This window comes from Hevea brasiliensis, chromosome 17 (genome assembly GCF_030052815.1).
Source record: "Hevea brasiliensis isolate MT/VB/25A 57/8 chromosome 17, ASM3005281v1, whole genome shotgun sequence".
Lineage (NCBI taxonomy): Eukaryota > Viridiplantae > Streptophyta > Magnoliopsida > Malpighiales > Euphorbiaceae > Hevea > Hevea brasiliensis.
The window spans coordinates 6,147,763-6,171,442 of NC_079509.1; the positions used below are offsets into that span (position 1 = coordinate 6,147,763).

Sequence of the window (23,680 nt, forward strand, 5' to 3'; positions counted from 1 at the left end):
TTTTTTTTTAAAAAAAGGGTTTCTGTTGCCGGTCTCCAGATGCCGCAGCTACTCTGGTGACGCAGCCTCCAGACAGAAGAGGTGCTTGCAGTTGCACAAGATCAAAAACTTATCTCACATAAAATATATAAGTTTAATTGATCACTGAATATAGATTAAGACAAACTTTTATCTTATTTTTCCGATGTATCCTAGGGCCTGCCTTCTCTTTGCTATATAAGTAACTAGCTATGCTACGCATATGCATAACTTAATCCATAGCAATAGCATTCCTATCTCCCATATACTAATGGAACAAATAGTGTTCAGCCTTGAAGAGCTCTCATTTGAGTCCAAACTTCCATTTATAACCATTATTCTGGTAACTCTGATTACACTTTTGCTAGGGGTATGGAAGTATAGGGTGTCCCCACTACGCAGAATGAAGCTTCCTCCAGGAAAATTAGGGCTCCCAATCATTGGAGAATCGATAAGCTTACTTCAGGCAAGCAAAGAAAATAAGATTACTCAATGGTTTGAGAAGCGTATTAGCAAGTATGGACCAATATTCAAGCCCTCACTTATGGGTTCAAACGTGGTGGTCATTACTGGCCAAGTTGGTAATAGATTTGTATTGGGCGGAAGCGATAATGGAATTGGCCCCAAGCTACCAGCTTCTTCAGGAGCAATACTAGGAAAGAACAAAATCTTTCATCTTTCTGGGTCTCGACATAAGCTCATCAAAGGTGCCATGATGAGGTTTTTAAACCGTGAAAGCATCCAAATATATTTTAGTGAAATGGATTCATTGATCCAGCGGGAACTATTCCAGGTATATTGTTGCTCATTAGAGGATTGTTTTCAGATTAAATTTCAGAAACTTGAAAGCTAATAGTTATCGATACTTTCTGTACAGGAGCTAAAAGAAGAGGAATCTGTACAAGCAGTACCATTGATGAAGAGAATTACTTTCAAAGTCACTTGCAGTCTGCTTTTTGGATTACCAGAAGGCAATGAGAAAAATGCATTATTTGACGACTTTAAGGTTGCTCTAAGAGGAAGCTGGTCAGTTCCTTTAAATTTTCCAGGGACTATATTTTGAAATGCACTGCAGGCACGAGGTAGGATATGTAAGATAATTTCTCAACTGATCAAAACAAGGAGAGAATTGAATTCTCATAATGATATCATTTAAACTCAACTCAACTCAACTAAATCTTTATCCCAAGAAATTGGGGTCAGCTATATGGATTTTCTTTCTCTATTCTAAACGATTTTGGATTAAATTTTCGAAAATGTTTAATGTTTTTAGGTTATGTTGTACTACTCTCTTCCAAGTCAGTTTAGGTCTACCCCTTCTTTTCTTTCTATCCTCTAACCTAATGTGCTTTACTTGTCTAATTGGAGCAGCCATATGTCTATGCTTCATATGACCAAAGCACCTCAATCTCCCTTCTCTCAACTTATCCCCAATTAGCACTACTCCTACCTTTTCTCTAATACTCTCATTACGAACTTTATCTAGTCTAGTATGACCACTCATCTACCTTAACATTCTCATCTCCACAACTCTTCTCTTAGACACATACGACTCATTCAGTGCTCAACACTCACTACCATATAACATGGCTAGTCGTATGGCTGTACAGTAAAATTTTTCTTTCAACTTATTGGGAATTTTGAGATCACATAAAACTCCTTTGGCAATTCTCCACTTTAACCATCCGGCTTTAATCCTTGACTAACATCCTCTTCACATCCCTCATCTACTTGAAGGATTGAGTCGAGATATTTAAAGTGATTACTTTGGGGCAGTACCACTCCATCCAAACTAACTCCCTCCCTATCACCAGTTTGGCTTTCACTAAACTTGCAATGCATATATTCTGTCTTCGTTCTACTCAACTTAAAACTCATGGACTCTAGAATACTTCTTCAAAGCTCTAATTTTCTATTGACTCCTTCTCGCGTCTCATCTATCAGAACTATATCATCTGCAAATATCATGCACCAAGAGATACTCTCTTGTATATGTTTCGTCAATTCATCTAAAACTAATGTAAAAAGGTAAGAGCTTACAGCTGAACCTTGGTGTAATCCAATTGAGATAGGAAAATCTCTTGTGTCCCCTCCCACTGTGGGCACAATAGTAGTTGCTCCTTCATACATATCTTTCAACACTTGTATGTGTCTAATAGATACCCTCTTTTATTCTAACACTCTCCATAAGACATCTCTTAGAACACTATCATAAGCCTTCTCCAAATCGATAAAAACCATGTGTAGATCTTTCTTGACATCTCTATATTTTCTCCATCAAGCTTTTAATGAGAAAGATTGCTTCCATAGTTGAACGACCGGGCATGAAGCCAAATTGATTGGGAGAGATAAAAGTGTCATGACGTAATCGATGTTCCACAACTCTCTCTCATAACTTCATAGTATGGCTCATGAGTTCAATTCCCCTATAGTTTGAGCAACTCTGTATGTCTTCTTTATTTTTAAAAATAGGTACTAAAATACTCCTCTATTCGTCAGGCATTTTCTTTGAGTTTAGAATCTTATTAAACAATTTAGTTAATCATGCCACTCCCATATCTCCCAAACACTTCCACACTTCAATTGGTATTCCATTAGGTTCACAGGCTTTACCTACTTTCATTTTTTTAAGTGTCTCATTTACTTCTAAAGATCTAATCCTTCTAGTATAATTCACATTTTTTTTATTGCTCTGTAGTCTATATTAACGCTATTACCACTTTGACTATTGTTAAAGAGATAATCAAAATTATTTCTCCATCTTTCTTTAATATCCTCATCTTTCACCAATATTTTTTCTTCTTTATCCTTGATGTACCTAACTTGATTGAGATCTTGACATTTTTTTTCTCTCCTCCTTGCTAATCTATAAATATCTTTCTCCCATTCTTTAGTTTCAAGTTTCTCATATAACTTTTCAAAGGCCTGCGCTCTTGCTTGACTAACTGCCTTTTTTATCTCTTTCTTTGCTATATTGTACTGTTCATATGCCTCATTATTATCACACTTAGATAAATTCTTATACCATTCCCTCTTTCTCTTCATTGCCTTTTTTACTTCCTCATTCCACCACCATCTCTCTTTTGAGAGTAGTCCATATCCTCTAGACTCTCTATGTACTTTTCTAGCTATTTCTCTAATCTTTGATGCCATCTGTATCCATATATCATTGGCCTCCACATCCAGTTTCCACGCTTCGGACTCGAGAAGCTCATTTTTGAACTTCACTTGCTTTAATCCTTTCAACTCCTACCACTTTATTTGAGCTATACTATTTCTTCTAACCTTACTTGAATTGTTCCTAAATTTGACATCCAAGACCACTAACCGATGTTGACTTGTTAAAACCTCTCCTTGAATGACCTTGCAATCCTTGCATAGAGCTTTATTTGTCTTCCTGGTTAAGAGGAAGTCAATTTAGCTTCTATGTTGCCCACTTTTAAAAGTCACTAAATGTGACTCTCTTTTTATAAAGTAGGTATTTACTAGTATTAGGTCGTATACCATAGCAAAATCCAGGATACTTTTTCCCTTTTCATTTTGGCTGCCAAAACCAAAACTTCTATGAAACCTTGCTTATCACTTCCTACATGTCCATTCAAATCTCCACTAATGAAAACATTCTCTTCATTCGGTATGCTTTGTATTAGATCATCCATATCTTCCCAAAACCTTTATTTACTCTCACTATCTAATCCTATTTGTGGGGCATAAGCACTAACTACATTTATTATTCTCCTTCTAGTACTAGCTTTACTAGTATAATTCTATCTCCTACTCTTTTCATAGTTATTACAGCATCTTTCAATGTCCTGTCTATGATTATGTCCACTCAATTCTTGTTTCTTTCCTTTTCGGTAAACCATAGTTTGTACCCTGAATTACCTACTTCCTTACTTTTCTCTCCTACCCATTTAGTCTCCTGAATGCAAGCATAATGATATCATCTCATGCTTGCTTAATCTGAGAGATGAAAATGGAAAGCTTTTACCAGAAGAGGATATTGTTAACAATCTCATTACTCTAATGATTGCAAGTCATGATACCATCACAATTTTACTGTGCTTTTTCATTAGACTGCTAGCTAGAGACATAAATGTTTACAGTAAGGTGCTTGAAGGTAATTGAACTCTACTTCTCTATTAACTTAATGCATAATTGTTATAAATTTTCATCTGATTACGAATTTCTGGAATTTGAATAGAGCAAAATGACGCTGTTAGAGCCAGAGAAGCAAATGATGGAAAGCTTTGTTGGAAAGAAATGCAAAAGATGAATTACACATGGAATGTGGCTCAAGACCTTATGAGGATAACCCTTTCAATTTTTGGCACATTCAAACATGCTTGTAGAGACACTAGCTTTGGTGGCTATGATATCCCCAAAGGATGGTAGGTATAGTAATGATTAATAAACCAAATAAAGATGAATGTAATTTGAAGCAAATTAAGACCTAATCTATGATTAATTCTAGGTACTTTGGTTGGCCAGCGGTACTGATTTGGACAAGAAAATTTTTGAAGACCCAGCAAAGTTTGATCCATCTCGGTTTGAAATGTACTCTACGTCAATTTCTCCATTCACCTATGTTGCTTTTGGGGCAGGCCCCAGAATCTGCCCAGGGGCAGAATTTGCTCGAATTGAAGTGTTGTTAATAATTCATCACTTAATAACTACCTACAGATGGACTCAAGTGCTTTCAGATGAACCGGTGATACTTGATCCCTTGCCTTACCCAGCCAAGGGTCTTCCGATCAAAATCCATCAGAAAAACTTTCAGCTTGGAGCTTCCTCTGAATCTATGAAGGAGGAGGCCGCAGGGTCAGTGCCAATTGCTAAGTAGGACCAAGAATGCAAAATTTATCAATCTATGTACTATGTGGTAAACTCAGATTTAAATATCGTTTACGAGTACTCTTTACTTGTATGGAACTCCATTTTAGGCTGTAAAGTACATGCATAAGGTGCTTGTTTTTTAATATTCTAAAATTACATACATTGCATAATAAGAACAATAACAAAATATATGCAGAGATGCATAAATTTATAACTTAAGTTCCATATATAACTATGTTTCTTGTTTTTTTATGCATTTTTTGAAGCACTCAAGATGATTAATTTCTTTGATAAGAACCATCCTTTTATGCAAACTCATAACCTTGTATGACAAGATGGTATCTATTAATGAGTTAAGACATTTCTTCATTATGATTCTCTTCAAGTCATACATTTCTGATCATTAAGTGCATCATATAACCATAAAAAAATCAGCTAAGAAGTTGGTACTTTATCTATTGGATTTTTATCTGGTGGGATTCATTCTCATGTGTATTGATAACTACAAACAAAATGGAATTAAGAAGCAATTAAGTGATAATTAAGTCAGAATACAAATGAAGTGCGTATAGTAATTAAGAAAAATTTATCTAGATTTGATTTAACGTGGACTTAATAAATAAATATGTAAGTTTTACAATTTTTTACATATAGATCCTATTACATATATTTTGTGTTTTAAAATTTATAATTATAGGGCCTATAAAGAGGAATTTCCTGTTGATTAATTAGGTGTTGTTTGGATTAATTATGAAATAGCTATTATTTATGATCATCATTGAAAACATTGTTGCTACAAGTTTCCATTGCTAATAAGCGATGAATCCTTATTTTTTAGAATTATAAAATATATTAATTTTGAAAATATATTGAAATTAATTTCCATTGTTATTTGAATTTAATTTTAAAAATAATTATTTAAATAAATTAAATAATAGTTCATGCCATTTGTAAATAAATGTCACACCTTATCCTTACATAAGGCATGACATGATCCTATAATATATCTAAAGAATTACCGAATTTCATCTACTAATAACCCATTAAATATATTACAAAGGATTTTAAACAAATTCAATTCATTTTAAAGTGTAAAGTAATAATAGATAATTATTAAAGAGCTTTTAAATGAAGTTTATATCATAAACTGTAATTTTAATTAATTCAGAATTTCTAAAATTTTACAGAAATTTTGGCAAAAGTAGTGGATAAAAATTGAGAAAACAGTTCTTAAAAACCTGTTAAAAACACTTCATATAAGTATATTGTCCACAACTCCATTTAAATCATCACATTCCAACCTTATCAATCTCAAGTAAGAGGGAAGCAATTCATTATTTATAGAATTCAAAAAGAAATTAAATATTGCATTTATAGAAATAACAAAGTTTATATTACAAAAATTTACATTAACCAAAATAAAATTACAAACTTTTTTTTTATACAACAGCTCAACATTCACATACTAATACATACAGATCACTTTACATCAAAAGAAAGTTTACAAAGGGTATAATCAATATAACCAAAAATAGATCCAAAATAATGCTCTCACTACTGTCACAAGCAGCTCACTCTGCTGCTTTATCTATCTCCTTACCTGCAACAGCATAAACAAGTTATCGCAGAGTATTACACTCAGTGGTGCACAACTTAAAAAAAATTTAATGCACAATACAAATCATAATTTACCAAAAATTAATCAATTTCAATGTCAAAACACATATAAAATCTTACCATACTTCAAAAATAAGAGAATCATTTAATAAAAACGAATTTTATTCTAACAAACATAAAACAAAATTTTCTAAAACCACACAGTTTAGAACATAACATAATTATCCAATTCATCCCAATAACCAAAGGCTAATGGGGAATATAAGGGCTAGCTAGCATATATATGAGTACTCATTCAATTCGTCCTTAACTGGCACACACCTCAACACTTCAGCCAGTTTGGGAAAATAAGTTCAATTCATCTCACTAGACAAGCTAGTGAGAAATACAAAACATATAGTCATGTTAACTGTGGTTTCAAAACATTTCAACAAATTTCTAATTATCAAAGGTATTTACCAACTTACATTCATATTTTATTCAAAACAATTACCCAAAAATGGGCTAGCAATACGTAATTTCTCAATTAAGATTTTCAATGAAATAAATGTTATAAACCATTAACATAACTCATTCAAAACAAATTCAATTTGAAAAAAAACAAAAAGATAATGGTTGTTGTGCACAAATCTCTTTATCTTCTTCTTACTTAGTTCAACTTCTCCTTATCCTTTGATATTTCTTTCTACACTGAAAATATACAATGAAGATGTCTTAATACTTAATTCAACTACCACTAATAGCTAATTAATTAAATTCCTAATGAATGCCTAAGTTAAGAAATTTTCAAAAAGTTTGGATTCTGGATAGATTTATGCCCTGATTTTTGGACCAAATTTCAACTTAGTTCTAGTCATAATTTGGTGTGGTATTCTTCATTAAAATTATACGTTTATGTCTTAGTTTTATTTTTCAATTTGAATAACTCCATTTGGAGTTTTGTAACTCTAGTTATGGTTAATTAAATAAGTACTAGTTCACTAACCTTTTACTGTTCCAGAACCTGGTAGATTCTGGAACCTTACTTTGTCCAGCCAATTAGACCAGCTATAATCATATTTTGGCCTAATATTCTTCATATGAGTTGTTCCTCTATGTGTCTTGGTCACACAGGTTCAAATTCATAATTTTTCAAACTATGTATGGTGAGTTATGGTAATTTAACTGACCTGGACTCATAAACTCTATATATCAGGATTTCAAGTTCAAGTCAGTGTTTTGCATTTCTCATTTGAGGTCCTTATCCTCAAAATTTGGGTAAGGTTTCTAAATCAAAGTTGCAGCCCTATTTCTTAGGTTTCCAGAACAGTTTGGCTCATCCCAATTGGAGTTTTTTAGTGGGAGATATGATTTAAATACTATTCTGACGTCCAATAGCTATTTAGTTCAATTTCAGGATTTGTATTGCTAATTTATCCTAGCAAATTGTCCAAGTTCCATTAGGTTCTGGACTTTGGTCAAACCACCAAAATTGTAGTTCTAGGCCTTATAGAAATTTTTACTTTGGTTTCACTGCATTTGCAGTTTTATGAACCAAATTATGATATTTTTGCCAAAACTGGTCGAATGGTCATTTGTCCAGGATTTCAGGTCAGTTTTAGTTCTGGTTAGATTTGTTAACCTAAATTTTTCTAGCAAATTGGTTAGGTTAGAGTCTGAATTTGGGCTCATGATCTTCATAAGAAATGTTCTACTGTGTCTAGGCTTTCCAATGGTTCAAGAATCAGGTCATTTGGAGTTGTCTACAATGAGTTAGGCCTATTTGACCAAACACTGTTTATTTGGTCATTTCTGCCCAAGTCTAGAACACAAATTCCGGATTCAAGTAATTTTTAGACCAACTTATGGTCAGTTTTTGGGCAAGGTTTCTTCATGAAAAATGTGGCTTTAGGTCTTAAGTTTCATCTCTAATTAGCCTCACACTAATTGGAGCTGCGTAGCTCTACTTATAACCCTAAAGGCATACTAGACTCAGAGATCCAGAAATCTAGTAATCCAATAATCCTCACTTTCTCAATTATATTCATCAATTCACGTCAATTCTCAATTCATAACATACTAAATTACCATAATTAAGCATTATAAATATTAATTGATCAACAACTCACAAAACCCTAATTTCCATAACCCCTAATTCTTCTACCTTACCAATTCCATGCAACTCATGCAAGCTTAACTCAACAATCATATACATATCCTTAGTCAAGCTAGAATCTATGTTTAATTAAATTAAAACATATCAAAACCTTAATACTTCATGGCTGGCTGAATTTCTAGGGTTCTCATGGTGTATTAATTTCTTCAATTTTTGACTAAATTCTAACATATTTCAACCTAATTTCAAGAATTAATGAAGAAAGAAGATCAAATTTGCACTAACCTCTTTTATGCTAACTCCAAGTTTCCCAAATCTTCACTTTTTCTTCTCCTTCTTGTTCCAAATCTCTTAATCAAGGTCAAAAATCAAGTTTTAAGGTTGGGAGTTATGAGAATTATGGAAAGAAACTAGGATTTTTGGGAGTTCAAATGGTCATCAATGGTGGAATTTGAGAGGAATGGAGAGAGAGAGTATTTCGGCTGCCCATGGAAGAAGAAGGAAATTTAATTCATTTTTTTATGAAATTTTTGTCTTTTAAGTGAATAATTATCTCAACAATTTAATAATTAAAAATCAAAATTTTAATTATATCATCATGTGGTCATAGTGATGTCATAAATCCCATTAACATTTGAATTTCCTTTTCTTTTTCTTTTCTTTCACGATACCTCTTCACTTTTAATCTTTATTTTAATTTTACACATTTTCATGGATATTTAGGTCAAAAGTTACCTCTAGAAGTGAATTGACCAAAATGCCCCTCGTCAGTTTAATCCATCTTCCTAATAGTGCTTGGTAACTCTTTGAGTTCTGATTCATTTATTTGAGCTTGTTCTCTTTTCATTTCTGTGGTTTTCTAATTTCCAATAGTTTCACAATTATCCCTTGGCCTAGGGTGTTATAGGGTCCCACACGAATTTAGGGTAGCAACTGAGTTCGTAGTCGCTTTCCGAGTCGGTCACCCATCGCTGGGACCTCGACTCATTTAACTGATTATGCTTTATTTTTCTTATTTCCATTTCACCTTCATGTGATCTCTGTTAATTTTTATTCATGACTTTTCTAGGTGGCTAAGTCTTAATTCTAAACATCTTAACTGTCCGAACAAACATTAGTCACCGGAACAGTAGAATGTATAGACTACTTAGTATGGGGGTATATATATATATACGTATTTCTTTTTTTTCTCAAATTTCTTGTGCTTTATTATTATTACTTCAACACTTTGCTTACTTGAGAATAAAATTGATTGATGACTTTTTCTTTGTCCAAAAAATTTCTTTGCAACAGGATTTGGAGAATGAATGGACCCAAACAAGTGCATTTTGATGTTGCAAAATAATAATCAAATTATTAGATTTCAAAACCTGAGCACAATATGCAAAGTCACAAACTAAAAAAAAATCATTCACATTTCTCTGATTGGCAAAATAAAACATTAAATAAATTTTAAATCAGATGATTTTTTTTAAAAAAGAAAAAAAAATAGATAATGATATTTCTAGCAAAAGGGAAAAGATGAGGAAGAGTGTGATGGAATAAAGATGATAAGGAAAAAGGCCAACAGGAGGAGGACGGTAAAAAAATGAAAATGGAGATCATGAAGAAGATGAGAAGGAGGGGAGTGAATATGAAAGAGGAATATGAAAATGATAAAATTTATGTGTTATTGGTGGTTAAAGATTTAGGATGGATAAAAATATAAACGGAATCAAGATCATACCACATTGTTCCACGTTCAAAAATCTATGTTCTGGGTTTTTGATGAGTCTATTTTGGAAAGCTGGATTCATTACATCATTATCTATGAAATGACTTTCAAGGTTGCAATAACTGAAGTTGCAAGAATTTTTTTTTTTTGGAAGGATTTGGATATAATTTGTCCATAGTCATAAAATTTTATCATTAAAAAATAATTTACAAAATTAAATCAAAAGAATTTACATTAAACGATGTAAAATTCATTTTTTTAATAATTTACATATAAATTTTTTATATTTAGTATGTTAATAATTAAACATAGCATTGTTTGCATAAATGATACATGCATTTTGCATAGTCATTTAGGTTAGATTTCATGACCATTTTATTTATTTGTTAGTCACTTTTAGCCAATTTTATTAGTTATTTAGATAGTTTTCCATAATTGTCAATTTTTGGGTTAATTTATAATTTGTTTTGTTTTATAGGTGAAAATGGTATTTTTGAGGGACTAAAAAGGTAATTATGCTAGTGAGTAGTGATTCTCAGACCCAAAATTATCAAAATAAAGTTTGAAAGTTGAAGAATGCAAAATGGCCGAAATGTGCATAACCTGCTGCACAAGTTGTGCAGTTCTGCACAAGAAGAAGAAGTAAATTCCCAAACCTGCCGAAATCTGCATGACTAACCTGCATGACTAATGCAAGTTCATGCCTTGCTTATGCAACTTCACGGAAAACTGTATAACTTATGCAGTCTCGCACTTTGCTTATGCAGCTTAACGGAGAGAGCCCCTAAACTTGCCGAAAACTGTATAAGCTACTGCATAACTTATGCAGTCTCACGCCTCACTTATGCAATATCACGAAAAGCACCTGGAACCACCAAATTTGCTCAGAATCTGCATAGGAAGCTTGCATAACTTGTGCAAGTCTTCATAATGAGCTAGCAGAAGAATTTTTGCACATGAACCCCTTCCTCAAACACACCATTTTTAGGGTTATTTGTCAGAAAGTATAAATAATGCTCTTACCTCATTTTTGGCCATAAGAAGAAAGAGAGGAAGACAGAGAGAGGGGCAGAAAAATAGAGCAATAGTCGATTTCCATTTTTGGGAGTAGAATCCAGCTTCTTCTTCTCTTCTTCACCATTTTCTACATTTTCCAACCGGGTTTCTTTAGTTTTAGTTCACTACAAGAAATGTTAAAAATAACTACGAAAATTACCGACTACAGAATTTCGTGGGTAATTTACCGACGAATTACTAACGCTTTACCGACGAAAAGAGAAATAAAATTTAAACTAATTTTTACCGAGGAAATTACCGACTAAAACTTTACCGACGATGTAATTTCGTAGGTAAAGGGGTGCCTAACATTAGCGGCAAAATTAGCGACCAAATTATAAAAATAACGACCAAATGTTTCGTCAGTAATTACCAATGAAACGCTTTTCGTAGGTAATAGTAAGAAAAAAATAGAAAATAAAATTAAAAAAAAATACCTACGAAAAATTTTTCGTTGGTAATTACCAAAGAAAAGTTTTTCGTAGGTAATATTAAGAAAAAAATAGAGAAGAAAAAAATCTAAAAAGCTTGAAAAAATTTTAGCTACGAATTTTTTTCGTCGGTAAGTACCAACGAAACGCTTTTCGTAAGTTTTAAGGAAAAAATAGAAAATAAATTTTTTTAAAAAATACCTATGGAAAATTTATCATCGGTAATTACCAACGAAAAGTTTTTCGTAGGTAATATTAAGACAAAATAGAGAAGAAAATTTCTTAAAAACTAGAAAAAAAACACCTATGAAAAATTTTTCGTCGGTAATTACCAACGAAAAGCTTTTCGTAGGTAATATTAAGGAGAAAATAGGAAAAAAAATCTAAAAAACTAAAAAAATTTTACCTACGAAAAAATTTTAGTCGGTAATTACCAAAGAAAAGCTTTTCGTAGGTAAGAAAAAAAATTCTGAAAAACTAAAAAAATTTTATCTACGAAAAGTATTTCGTTGGTAAAATATTACCTACGAAAAGCTTTTCGTTGATAATTACCGATTAAAATTTTTTTGTAGGTAAAATTTTTTTAGTTTTTTAGAATTTTTTCCCTATTTTCTCCTTAATATTACCTACGAAAAGTATTTCGTTGGTAATTACCAACGAAATACTTTTCGTAGGTAATATTAAGGAGAAAATAGGGAAAAAAATTCTAAAAAACTAAAAAAATTTTACCTACCAAAAAATTTTAGTCGGTAATTACCAACGAAAAGCTTTTATAGGTAATATTTAGGAGAAAATAGAGAAAAAAAATTCTAAAAAACTAAAAAAATTTTACCTACGAAAAGTATTTCGTCGGTAATTACCAACGAAATACTTTTCGTAGGTAATATTAAGAAGAAAATAGGAAAAAAAATTTTAAAAAACTTAAAAAATTTTAGCTACGAATTGTTTTCGTCGGTAATTACCAACGAAACGATTTTCGTAGGTAATATTAAGGAGAAATTGAAAATAAAATTTTAAAAAAATACCTACGAAATATATTTAGTCGGTAATTCGTCGGTAAATCACAAAAAATGTGAAATTCCCATATCGTTTGAGAATAGATTTGAGGGTAGTGAGTTTGTCTATAAAAAGAGAACTACTCTCCAACATAGAGCAATTGTGGCATAGTCACATATATGGGGCCTACGTTGGGCTCCACTAGTAATTTTTTTTAAGTCAATTAAATCTTAAAAAATTATAAATTAAAATAATTAATAATTAATATTTAATTTAAAAATTAAAAAATTAAAAAATTAAAAATTAAAAAAAATTAAAAAATTAATTTGAAAATTTTAAATTAAATTAAATGAAATTAAATGAAATTAAAATTTTAATTACATTTTAAATTAAATTAAATTTAAAAGTTAATTTAAATTAAAAAAATTAAAAATTAAATGAAATTAAAAAGTAATGACTAAATTAAAAAATATTGAATAAAAATTAGCTACAAAAATTTGTTTTCGTCGGTAATTACCAACGAAAAATTTTGTCAGTAAATAGTCGGTAATTTATAAGAGCAAAATCTCCTACGAAATTACCTATAAAAAAATTTAAATTTACCTACAAAATAATTCGTCGGTAAATTTAGCGACAACATTTTTTTCGTTGGTAAATTTAGTGACAACATTTTTTTTGTCGGTAAAAATTACCTACGCTAGTATTTGTGGACAAAAAAATTTCGTCGGTAATTCATCGGTAATCACTGAGTAGTTTTCTTTGATTTTAGAGTAAGGGATGTAATATTTTAGTTATTTTTGTGAATTTGAACTGGGTTAGTCCCATTTTAATGAAATTTATGAGGTTTAATCTATTTCTTGTGTGCTTATTCACATGTTTAATGAAGGGCCCCATTAACTTATGTTCTTAATCCTTGGTTGAAGCACAGAAAGGAGAAAATCAAATGATAATTAATCAAGAAATTAGACTTAATTAACTTAGATATAGAAATAGATTAAGGGTTAAGAGGGTTTTAATATATTGATTAAAGAACCTAATGGGTCTTGGTTAATTTTAACTCCACAAAAGTATGATTAAGTTAATTAAGGCACTCTTTGTCTCACTCGAAAGAGTTTTCAAAGGATTTTAGAATTAATCTCCTTTAAACCCATAAAAATCATAGATTGGGCTAGTTAGGAAAATCTCAAATTGACTTAAATATGAACCCTTAACTCCAGAATCGTCTTTTATCAATTATTGCTTGGAATTTTACTTTTGAGTGTTTAGTTTAATCTCATTTTATTAATTTTTATTATTAATATTATCAATTTCTTTATTTTGTGAATTATTAAATTAGTCATTGTTTGAATTTAGTTTTGCATTTTCATACCTTATGCTTCAAATTCCCAAATTTCTTTTATTTATTTGATTAAAATACAATTTTAACATAATTTATTTTCATCAAAAATTCAATTGAAAACACAACTCTCCGTGGGAACGATATCTTTTTTTATACTACTTGAACAATCCATGCACTTGCAGTTGGGACACATCAAGTTTTTAGCGCCATTGCCGAGGAGTTGTTTGTTTAAGATTGAATTCTTCATTATTTTAGTTGTTTATAGTTTTTATTTTTGCTATCTTTTTATTTTGTGTTTGTTTGATCTTTTTAGATACTCTTAATCTTTTATGAGAAGAGCTAGAAGTACAAGTGATATATCCTTATTATTTAATCCTGAAATTGAGAAGTTTTGTAGAGCCAACAAGAGAGAAACCAGAAAAAGAAAAGAAGCCTTGAGAGCAACTGAAATTGAACAAGAAATGGCTAAAGAAAGAGTTAGAATCGGTGGTGGTAATGCTGAAAATGATCGAAATAATGAAAATGCAGCTCATGGTGATGAAGTTGTAAATGCTAATGTGCCTAAGGAAAGTATGATGGATCATGCATTTCCTCGTTTTGATGACTTGAGAGAGAGTATAGCAAGATCAAGAATTAATGCAAATAGCTATAAGATGGATTTTGGGGTATTTCAAATGATTCAAAATTCCCAATTCGGGGGACATCCTTTAGAAAATCCACACACACACCTTAAAAAGTTTGCTATGATTTGTAATATGCAAAAACAACCAGGAGTGTCTGATGATGCAGCAAGGCTAAAATTGTTTCCATTCTCTTTGAAAGATAGAACATTGGATTGACTTGTTTCTTTACCTCACAACTCAATTACAAATTGGGAACAACTCACTAATACATTTCTTGCCCAATACTTTCCATCTGGAAAAACTCAAGAGTTAAGGAATCAAATGATTGCTTTTAGACCAAGAGAAGATGAGACTCTTTATGAGTCATGGATGAGATGGAAGGAGTTGGAGAGACAATGTCCACATCATGCCATTCCTAAATGGATGATAAACCATAATTTTTACACAAATGTCACTCCTGCTATTAGAGGAATCATTGATGCTCAAATTGGAGGGGAATTCATCATTAAGCATGGAGATGAAGCTTATGAGTTGTTAGAGAAAATAACAAAGAATACTCATCTATGGAGTAGTCTAAGAGGGTCAACTCCAACTCAAAAGAGGCAAGTTGCTGGAATGTATGAGCTTGATCCATTCAACATGATCAATGCCAAATTTGATGCACTCACTAATGTCCTTGCTAAGAAAATGGAGAATTTAAGTATGTTAGCCAGTTCATCATCATGTTCTAGAAGTTCTTAACAAGTTCCTTATGCAGAAGGAACAATGAGTTATGGGGTAGATTATCCTTCATATGCTTGGAGGAATGATCCCAATTTTTCATGGGGGAATCAACAAAATCAAGCTTCAACTCAGAACTTTCCACCACAACAACAAGGGCATCAATACCAACAGCCTAAGCAACCACCACTTGGTTTTCAACAAAGGAATGCAAATCCTGCACCTCTACCAAAACAACAAGAACAAGGGTCTACAACTGAAGCTTTGTTACAACAAATTCTTACCAATCAAATTAAGCATGATGAGGAGATGAGAGAGATAAAAGCAAGGCTGGAACAGATGCAAGCATACAATAGGATGCTAGAAAATCAAATTGCACAATAAACAAGCTCCTCAGGTACCAAATCAATGGGAAGACTTCCTAGTCAGATAGAAAATCCAAGGGAGCAATGTCATGCCATCACACTAAGGAGTGGTAAAGTAATGCATAATGAGAAGAGTGAAAAAGTTGAGAAGAGAGAAAATGAGGAAAATGTTGAGGGAGATAAAAAACAAGAGAGTGAAAAAGAGAGTGCAAGAAAAGGTAAAGAAGAGGTTGAAGAGAAATACGTACCTCCAGAGCCTTACAAGCCACAGCTTCCTTTTCCATAGAGATTTTAAAAAGCCAAGCTTGATAAGCAATTTGGGAAGTTCTTAGAGGTTTTGAAGAAGCTATATATAAATGTGCCTTTTATTGATGCTCTTTCCCAAATGCCTTCTTATGCTAAGTTTCTGAAGGAAATTCTCTCAAATAAGAGGAGACTTGAAGATTATAAGCCTGTAGCCTTTGAGGGATGCAGTGCTATCCTTCAAAGGAAACTTCCTCCAAAGCTCAAGGATCCAAGGAGTTTTTCAATTCCATGCCACATTGGGGAATTATGTTCTATAAAAGCTTTATGTGATTTAGGGGCTAGTGTAAGCCTTATGCCCCTTTCCATCAATGAGAAGCTCAACATGGGAGATCTTAAGCCAACCCACATTTCTCTTCAGTTGGCAGACAAATTAATTAAGTATCCAGAAGGGATCTTGGAGAATGTACCACTGAAGGTTGAAAAATTCTACATCCCAGTTGACTTTGTCATTTTGGACATGGAAGAGGATTCTCATATGCCAATCATTTTAGGGAGGCCTTTTCTAGCTACAGCTGGTACTTTGATTAACGTGAAAGGTGAAAAGCTTACTCTTAGAGTCGGAGAGGATCAGTTAGTCTTCAACATTGGCAATGACAAGAAGAAGCAACATGAAGATGTAGACTCTTGTTTGAGAATTGATATAGTTGATGAGTTAGCAAAATAGCACTTTAGAAAGAGCTATCCGAAGGCTTCTCTTGAAAGTTGTCTTGTCCATGAAGGGAGTATCAATGATGAAAATCCAAAAGAGGCTGCATTTGCACAACATTTGAATAGTAATCCACCTTGTCCTATGGCACCAATATTTCAAGTTGAGCAAGTGGAGAAAAGTGAAGTCAAGCAACCATTTCTTAAAGAAAAATATGCACCAAAGGTTGTCAAAAAAGAAATGGTCAGATTTTTAGATAAAGCAACAAGGATCTTCTCATGTGATGGAAAGAAAATGAAGTATAGATTCATTGAAGCACCTATTGGAAATAGAGATAATAAATTCCAATTCCAACCACCATGAAACATGACAAAGGTCAGCTAAGGACCACAAAGTAGCGCTCTTGGGAGACACCCCAAGTTTCTTCATTATGTTTTTATTAAGTTTATTCTACTTGCATTATTTTTATTTCGTTTTAAATATCCCTCAAGTTCAATTTTGGCATTGTTGAATTTTTCCTTTTGTAGATGCATTTTGAAGGACTAGAGGCTATTGCACTGTTGGGAAGTTATTCTTAATTGATATTTTGATTGTCTACTTCCCCAAAACTGATTTGTTTTAGTTGCCTTTGTTGCAGATTCTTTTGGCTTGTGCAAAGAAGTTTTTGTATGCTGATTCTGCAGCATATGCTGTCAACTATCTGCTTGTTCTTATTGGCTAAGGTTGGGCATATTATCTTAATATATCTATGTCTTTAATGTTGGTATTATGGTGAGTGGTTCATTTTTGTGGTTGTGAACTCAATTGGGTTGTGTAATTCAATTTTATAATGTTGCATTTGATTGAAAAAAACCTAAGCATGCATGATTTGCTTTTATGGATAAATGCAACTTTCTGATTGCAGTGCAGTGGTGTTGGTTCTTGCTAAGCTTAAGATGTGATTAATGTCAAGCTATAGGTTTTGAGTTGAAATGATATTGCTCACAGGCTTTTGTGCAGAAAATATTGCTATCATGAACTTGAATGTGCTTTAATTTGGATTCACATGTGTTGATGCATTTTTTATGTTAATTTTTAATGATTCATGTATTTCTTGGGTGAAATTTCCTATTTTTAATGGTGTTTAAAAATCAAAAATAATTTTTTCTTGCATTTTCCAAGTTTGCAATGTGATTTTATTAATTTTTATTTCTGCCGAATTGTGCACATGCAAATTGCACAGCTTATGCAGTTTTTTAGTCTCATTTTGCCTTTTATTTCTCATCTACCAAAACTTGTATAACTTAATGCATAGCTTGTGTAATTTCACTACACTCAATTTGCTGCTAATTTTATTTTTGCTAAAACTTGCACAAGGAAACCTCATAGCCTGTGCACTTTAATATTTACCCTGTGCAAGAACCTGCACAATCTGTGCAAATTAAAAATTACACAACCCTAATTTCCCTCCTCCACCTCCATCACCTCCTTCAGAGCCAACTCTTCAGCAGCAGCCACCTCCATCTAATCCACTAGCAGCTCCTTTGAACAAGGGCAAAGCCATAGAAATAGATTAATTTTTATTTGGCTCTTGTTCAACTTCTAGGAATTTTTACTTATAAAAGTGCTGGAACAATTTTAGTTTGTTTTGAATTCTTTTTCCTTGAAATACAATTGGATGGATATCCCCTGGGTTTTTCCTTGTTTCTATTTGCCTCTGCTGATCCTTTCTGCATGCTTGTTCATTGATTGTATATACTTACATACCTATGCAGTTGTTTTCCAGTGTTTCCTTGATACGTCATTATGCTGCAGTTTTTCAGTATACTGCACAGGCTGTGAAACTACTTATGCATTTCATGTTCAACTTATAATTCTCCTACATAGCCTGTGCAGTCCCTTATGCAACTCATGCTATCCTGTACAGCTTGTGTATTTTCCTTATGCACCTGTTCTGCAAAGCATTTATTCTGCATAACCTGTGCAGCTTCCTTATGCATCACCATCATCTTTTAAATTCACATTTTAGATGCTAAAATACTGCTCTATGCCAAGTAACTCTTTCTTTTTGCTTTTAAATTTAACTTCTGGTTATTCCTTTTTGCTTTGAGTTTTCATGCTACACTGCCTTAGACATTGAGGATAATATCCAATTTTGAGTTTGGGGGTGTATATAAGATTTTTTTTTGCTTAATTTTTTTTTTCATTTTTAGTCTAAGTGCATTTCATTTCATTCCATCCTATACATACATCTTATATTCATATTGTAAATATTTTATACACACATGCATACATACATACTTCATATAGCAACCATATAGAAAATTTGCATATAAATTTTTTACATTTAGTTAATGCATTCATTTTTAGGAACCATGCACATGCATTCATGAAATAAAATTTTTGCCAAATCCTTTGAGTTATGAGAAGTTGCTTATAAGAGTGATTTAGCTTACCTTTGGTTGGGTTTGTGGATTGAAAGTTTCCTAAGAGGTGCAAAGTTTTGAAGTGTTTATCCTTCGCCTATATCTTCTTAGCCAAAAAGCCACCCAACTAGTCAATTAGAGATGGAAGTATTAAGAGGAGCAATAGGATAAAAGGTAGTCAAGTGATGTCTCACTAATCCTAGAACAAATTTTCTAAACTTTTCGAGGCGAAATACCAGCTTGTACTTGAAAAGAGAGATGATTAGGCATTCTTTGATTTAAACCTTTTCATTTTAAATCTTTAGCCTTTTTTCCAATTAAAATTAACCCTTGTAAACTCTTTTGAGCCTTTATATTCCTAATTTTTCTTGAAACCCTTATTGCTACCTAGCCAATGAACCAAACACTCCAACCCTTTGCATGAGAATAATTATTTATAATATTAGGTACACTATAAAAAATAATAATAATAATAAAAGGGAGAAAAAATACTTATCATGCTGTAAAAATGCTAGTATGTATGTATTTTTCATTATTGCCATTCAAATTGAAAGAAAATCCACCCAAAGTAATTAAAGGAAGTGTTGGGGGTGATGTTTTAAGGGACAATTATCAAGAGAAGATATAAGATACAAGCTTAAAGTATCAAAGTGTCCCTCCATTTTATGTATTTTATAAAATATGCTAGCACTTGAAAATTCTCATTGTGTATTTCTCTCCTCTTTATATATAAAAAAAAAGAAGGGAAAAAGAAAAGAAAAAAAAAGAAAGAAAAAAAAAAGAGAAAAAGAAAAAAAGGGGAAAAAAGAAGAAGAAGAAGTATACCTTATGTTTTCAAGATTAAAAATATTCTCATGCTTTGAATTATTTTTACCCTTCTTCTTCTTAACCTTACTTTGAACCCCATAGCTCCATTACATCCCTAAAAAGACCTTTGATCTCTTGATAGTACTTGCTATATTAGTGGAGATAGGAGTAGGGAGTTTGCCTATGGGATTGGAAATTCATTCATTCATTCAATTCCATCATTCGATATAAAGACACTTTGGCTATTAATTGTTCTAAGATTCTTTTTGAGCATGACTTTCTCTTTTGATTGGTTGGTTTAGGAATTTTGGATGATAATTGACTTGATGACTAAGAGGTGAAAGCTTGGATAAGCATTAGATTCTTTGCATCTTGAAGGATGGTTATATAGATTGTTGGTATGGCTAAAGGTATGTTAAGTTACTTTAATAGGTGATTTTCTTAGCTCTTTTTACAAGGCACCCCTAAAAAATTGCATTATATTTTAAAATTTGCTTGAGGAGAAGCAAAGATTTGAGTTTGGGGGTATTTGATACATGCATTTTGCATAGTCATTTAGCTTAGATTTCATGGTCATTTCATTTATTTGTTAGTCACTTTTAGCTAATTTTATTAGTTATTTAGATAGTTTTCCATAATTGTCAACTTTTGGGTTAATTTGTAATTTGTTTTGTTTTGTAGGTGAAAATAGTATTTTTAAGGGACTAAAAAAGTAATTGTGCTAGTGAGCAGTGATTCTCAGATCCAAAATTATCAAAATAAAGCTTGAAAGTTGAAGAATGCAAAATAGCTGAAATGTGCATAACCTGCTGCACAAGTTGTGCAATTCTGCACGAGAAGAAGAAGCAAATTCCCAAACCTGCAGAAATCTGCATGACTAACCTGCATGACTTATGCAAGTTCACGCCCTGCTTATGCAGCTTCACAGAAAACTGCATAACTTATGTAGTCTCGCACTCTGCTTATGCAGCTTCACGGAGAGAGCCCCTAAACCTGCCGAAAACTGTATAAGCTATTGCATAATTTATGCAGTCTCATGCCTCACTTATGCAACATCACGGGAAGCATATGGAACCACCAAATTTGCTCAGAATCTACATAGGAAGCTTGCACAACTTGTGCAAGTCTTCATAATGAGCTGGCAGAAGAATTTTGACACATGAATCCCTTCCTTAAACACACCATTTTTAGTGTTATTTGTTAGAAAGTATAAATAGTGCCCTTATCTCATTTTTTGCCATAAGAAGAAAGAGAGGAAGACAGAGAGAGGGGCAGAAAAATAGAGCCAACTTCCATTTTTGGGAGCAGAATCTAGCTTCTTCTTCTCTTCTTCACCATTTTCTACATTTCTCATACCGAGTTTCTTTAATTTTAGTTTATTTTCATGATTTATTTCCTCTTTTACTTAGAATTTCTTGTATTAAACATAGATTGTGAGTAATTTTCTTTGATTCTGGACTAAGGGATGTAATATTTTAGTTATTTTTATGGATTTAAACTGGGTTAGTCCCAATTTAATGAAATTTATGAGGTTCAATCCATTTCTTATGTGCTTATTCACATGCTTAATGAAGGCCCCATTAAATTATGTTCTTAATCCTTGGTTGAAGTACCAAAAGGAGAAAACCAAGTGATAGTTAATTAAAAAATTGGACTTAATTAACTTAGATCTAGAAATAGACTAAGGGTTAAGATGGTTTTAATAGATTGATTAAAGAACCTAATGGATCTTGGTTAATTTTAACTCCATGAAAGCAGAATTAAGTTAATTAAGGCACTCTTTGTCTCACTTGAAAGAGTTTTCAAAGAATTTTAGAATTAATCTCCTTTAAACCTATAAATTTCATAGATTGGGCTTGTTAGGAAAATCCCAAATTAACTTAAACATGAACCTTTAACTCCAGAATCGTCTTTTATCAATTATTGCTTGAAATTTTACTTTTGAGTGTTTAGTTTAATCTCATTTTATTAATTTTCATTATTAATATTATTAATTTCTTTATTTTGTGAATTATTAAATTAGTCATTGTTTGAATTTAGTTTTGCATTTTCATACCTTATGCTTCAAATTCCCAAATTTCTTTTATTTATTTGATTAAAATACAATTTCAACATAGTTTATTTTACATCAAAAATTCAATTGAAAACGTAACTCTCCGTGGGAACGATATTTTTTTTTATACTAGTTGAACGATCCATGCACTTGCAGTTGGGACACATCAGTAAAGAAAGAGGTTTGATATTGTGGGGCTGAAAAGCTTGCAAACCTTGCTTTGAGGTTTGGTATTGAAGTTCATTCTCTGCAATCTCCACCATGTAAGATTGTTCATATGGTGCGATGGACTTTCAAGGGATCAAATTTGTTGCTTATAAGAAAAAAATAATAACAAAATTTGTTCTACTGTTTTGCAACTACTTTCGAATAAAAAAATAATCTCAGTTATACAATAAATTTTGGAAGATGATTTTTTTTTTTCATATATGAATCAGTTAAGCTTTATTTTTGTTGTGTTCTGTCTTTAGGTCCTACTTTTACAATCCTCTTATTGGTTTAGTTTTGTTTAATTTGAGATTTGTTGTGGTTATGGTTTGTAGGAACTTGATTTGATTTGTAGGAATTTTACATTTTGTATGGTGTTTGTTTAGGTTTTTTCGCCTAACATTTGTTGTTTTGGGTTGAGTGTTATTGGAGAGGTCAACTGACTGAGTCTTAAATGGATGGTATATGCTAAGTTTTTTCTGAATATTTTATTAATATAAATAATTTGCTTATTAAAAAAAGAAAACCCTTTAATGACGGAAGTAAATTAGTTACTAACTTGAGTGATTAGTGACAAGATTAACTATGGATAACAATGAAAAATATGATGAAGTGTTATCATGTTTTGGTCTTCATGTTTTAATCTTATGAGGTGTTATCATGACCCTGGAATTGTCAATTTTGGTCAGAGCTGCTGTTGATTTTCTGAGTTTTTGCATCTATGTAATCGGGTCAAGGTTGCTTGATTATTAGAAGCTAATTGCATGAGTCTTCCTTGAGAAAGCTTGGATGGTTCAAGGACATTGCTGCTTTTGTGAGTCAATTTTATTTCCTTGTTACACTAATTTTGATTGTCAATTTGTGGGTTGTTTTGTTCTTTAGCGGTGTTGTCTGTTTTTGATGGTGCTGCTTTGATAGGGTGCTTTGCTTCTTTATTCTTGTTTTGTGTGGCTATATCCTCTTCTTTAATAAAACATTTAGCTTATAAAAAAAATGAAAAATATGAATATTTTATCTTCTTTAATAAAATATTTAACTTATAAAAAAAATGAAAAATATGAATATTTTATAACCACGGATTTGAGAAGGATTAGCAACGACACTATAAGAAATCAAATGATTAGCGACAGACTGATTTCAATAGCTAATTTCAGTTAAAAAAAATGCAAAATAAAGGATGGCTTTCCATTTAAATAATCCAATTTAATCACAAACAACCTTAAGTTCCCAAATTACAAACCCTAGGTTTTTTATTGCCCCAAGTCAATCCACACTTCAAAAACAGTGAGTTTTGAAAGATAAATCGAATCTAAACTTAAATTCTGTATTTTATTCTTCCCTTGGAACATTTCAGCTGTCCCTATTCAGTTAGCCATGGAAGCTCACTGAAATCCTGTTTGACATTGAGTTTTAGAGTCTGAAACTGTTTTTCTAAATAAAAGTATC

General features: G+C 32.0%; 1 non-coding gene and 1 pseudogene across 1 annotated transcript; one reads left to right on the forward strand and one right to left on the reverse strand.

Moving 5' to 3' along the window:
- Positions 1 to 289: 289 nt before the first annotated feature.
- LOC110635201 (taxane 13-alpha-hydroxylase-like) lies at positions 290 to 4,861 on the forward strand (annotated as a pseudogene).
- Positions 4,862 to 15,030: 10,169 nt separating this feature from the next.
- LOC131175685 (small nucleolar RNA R71) lies at positions 15,031 to 15,138 on the reverse strand. The gene has a single exon (XR_009145877.1). It is a non-coding gene; the product is annotated as a small nucleolar RNA R71 (small nucleolar RNA).
- Between the last annotated feature and the right edge of the window lie 8,542 nt (positions 15,139 to 23,680).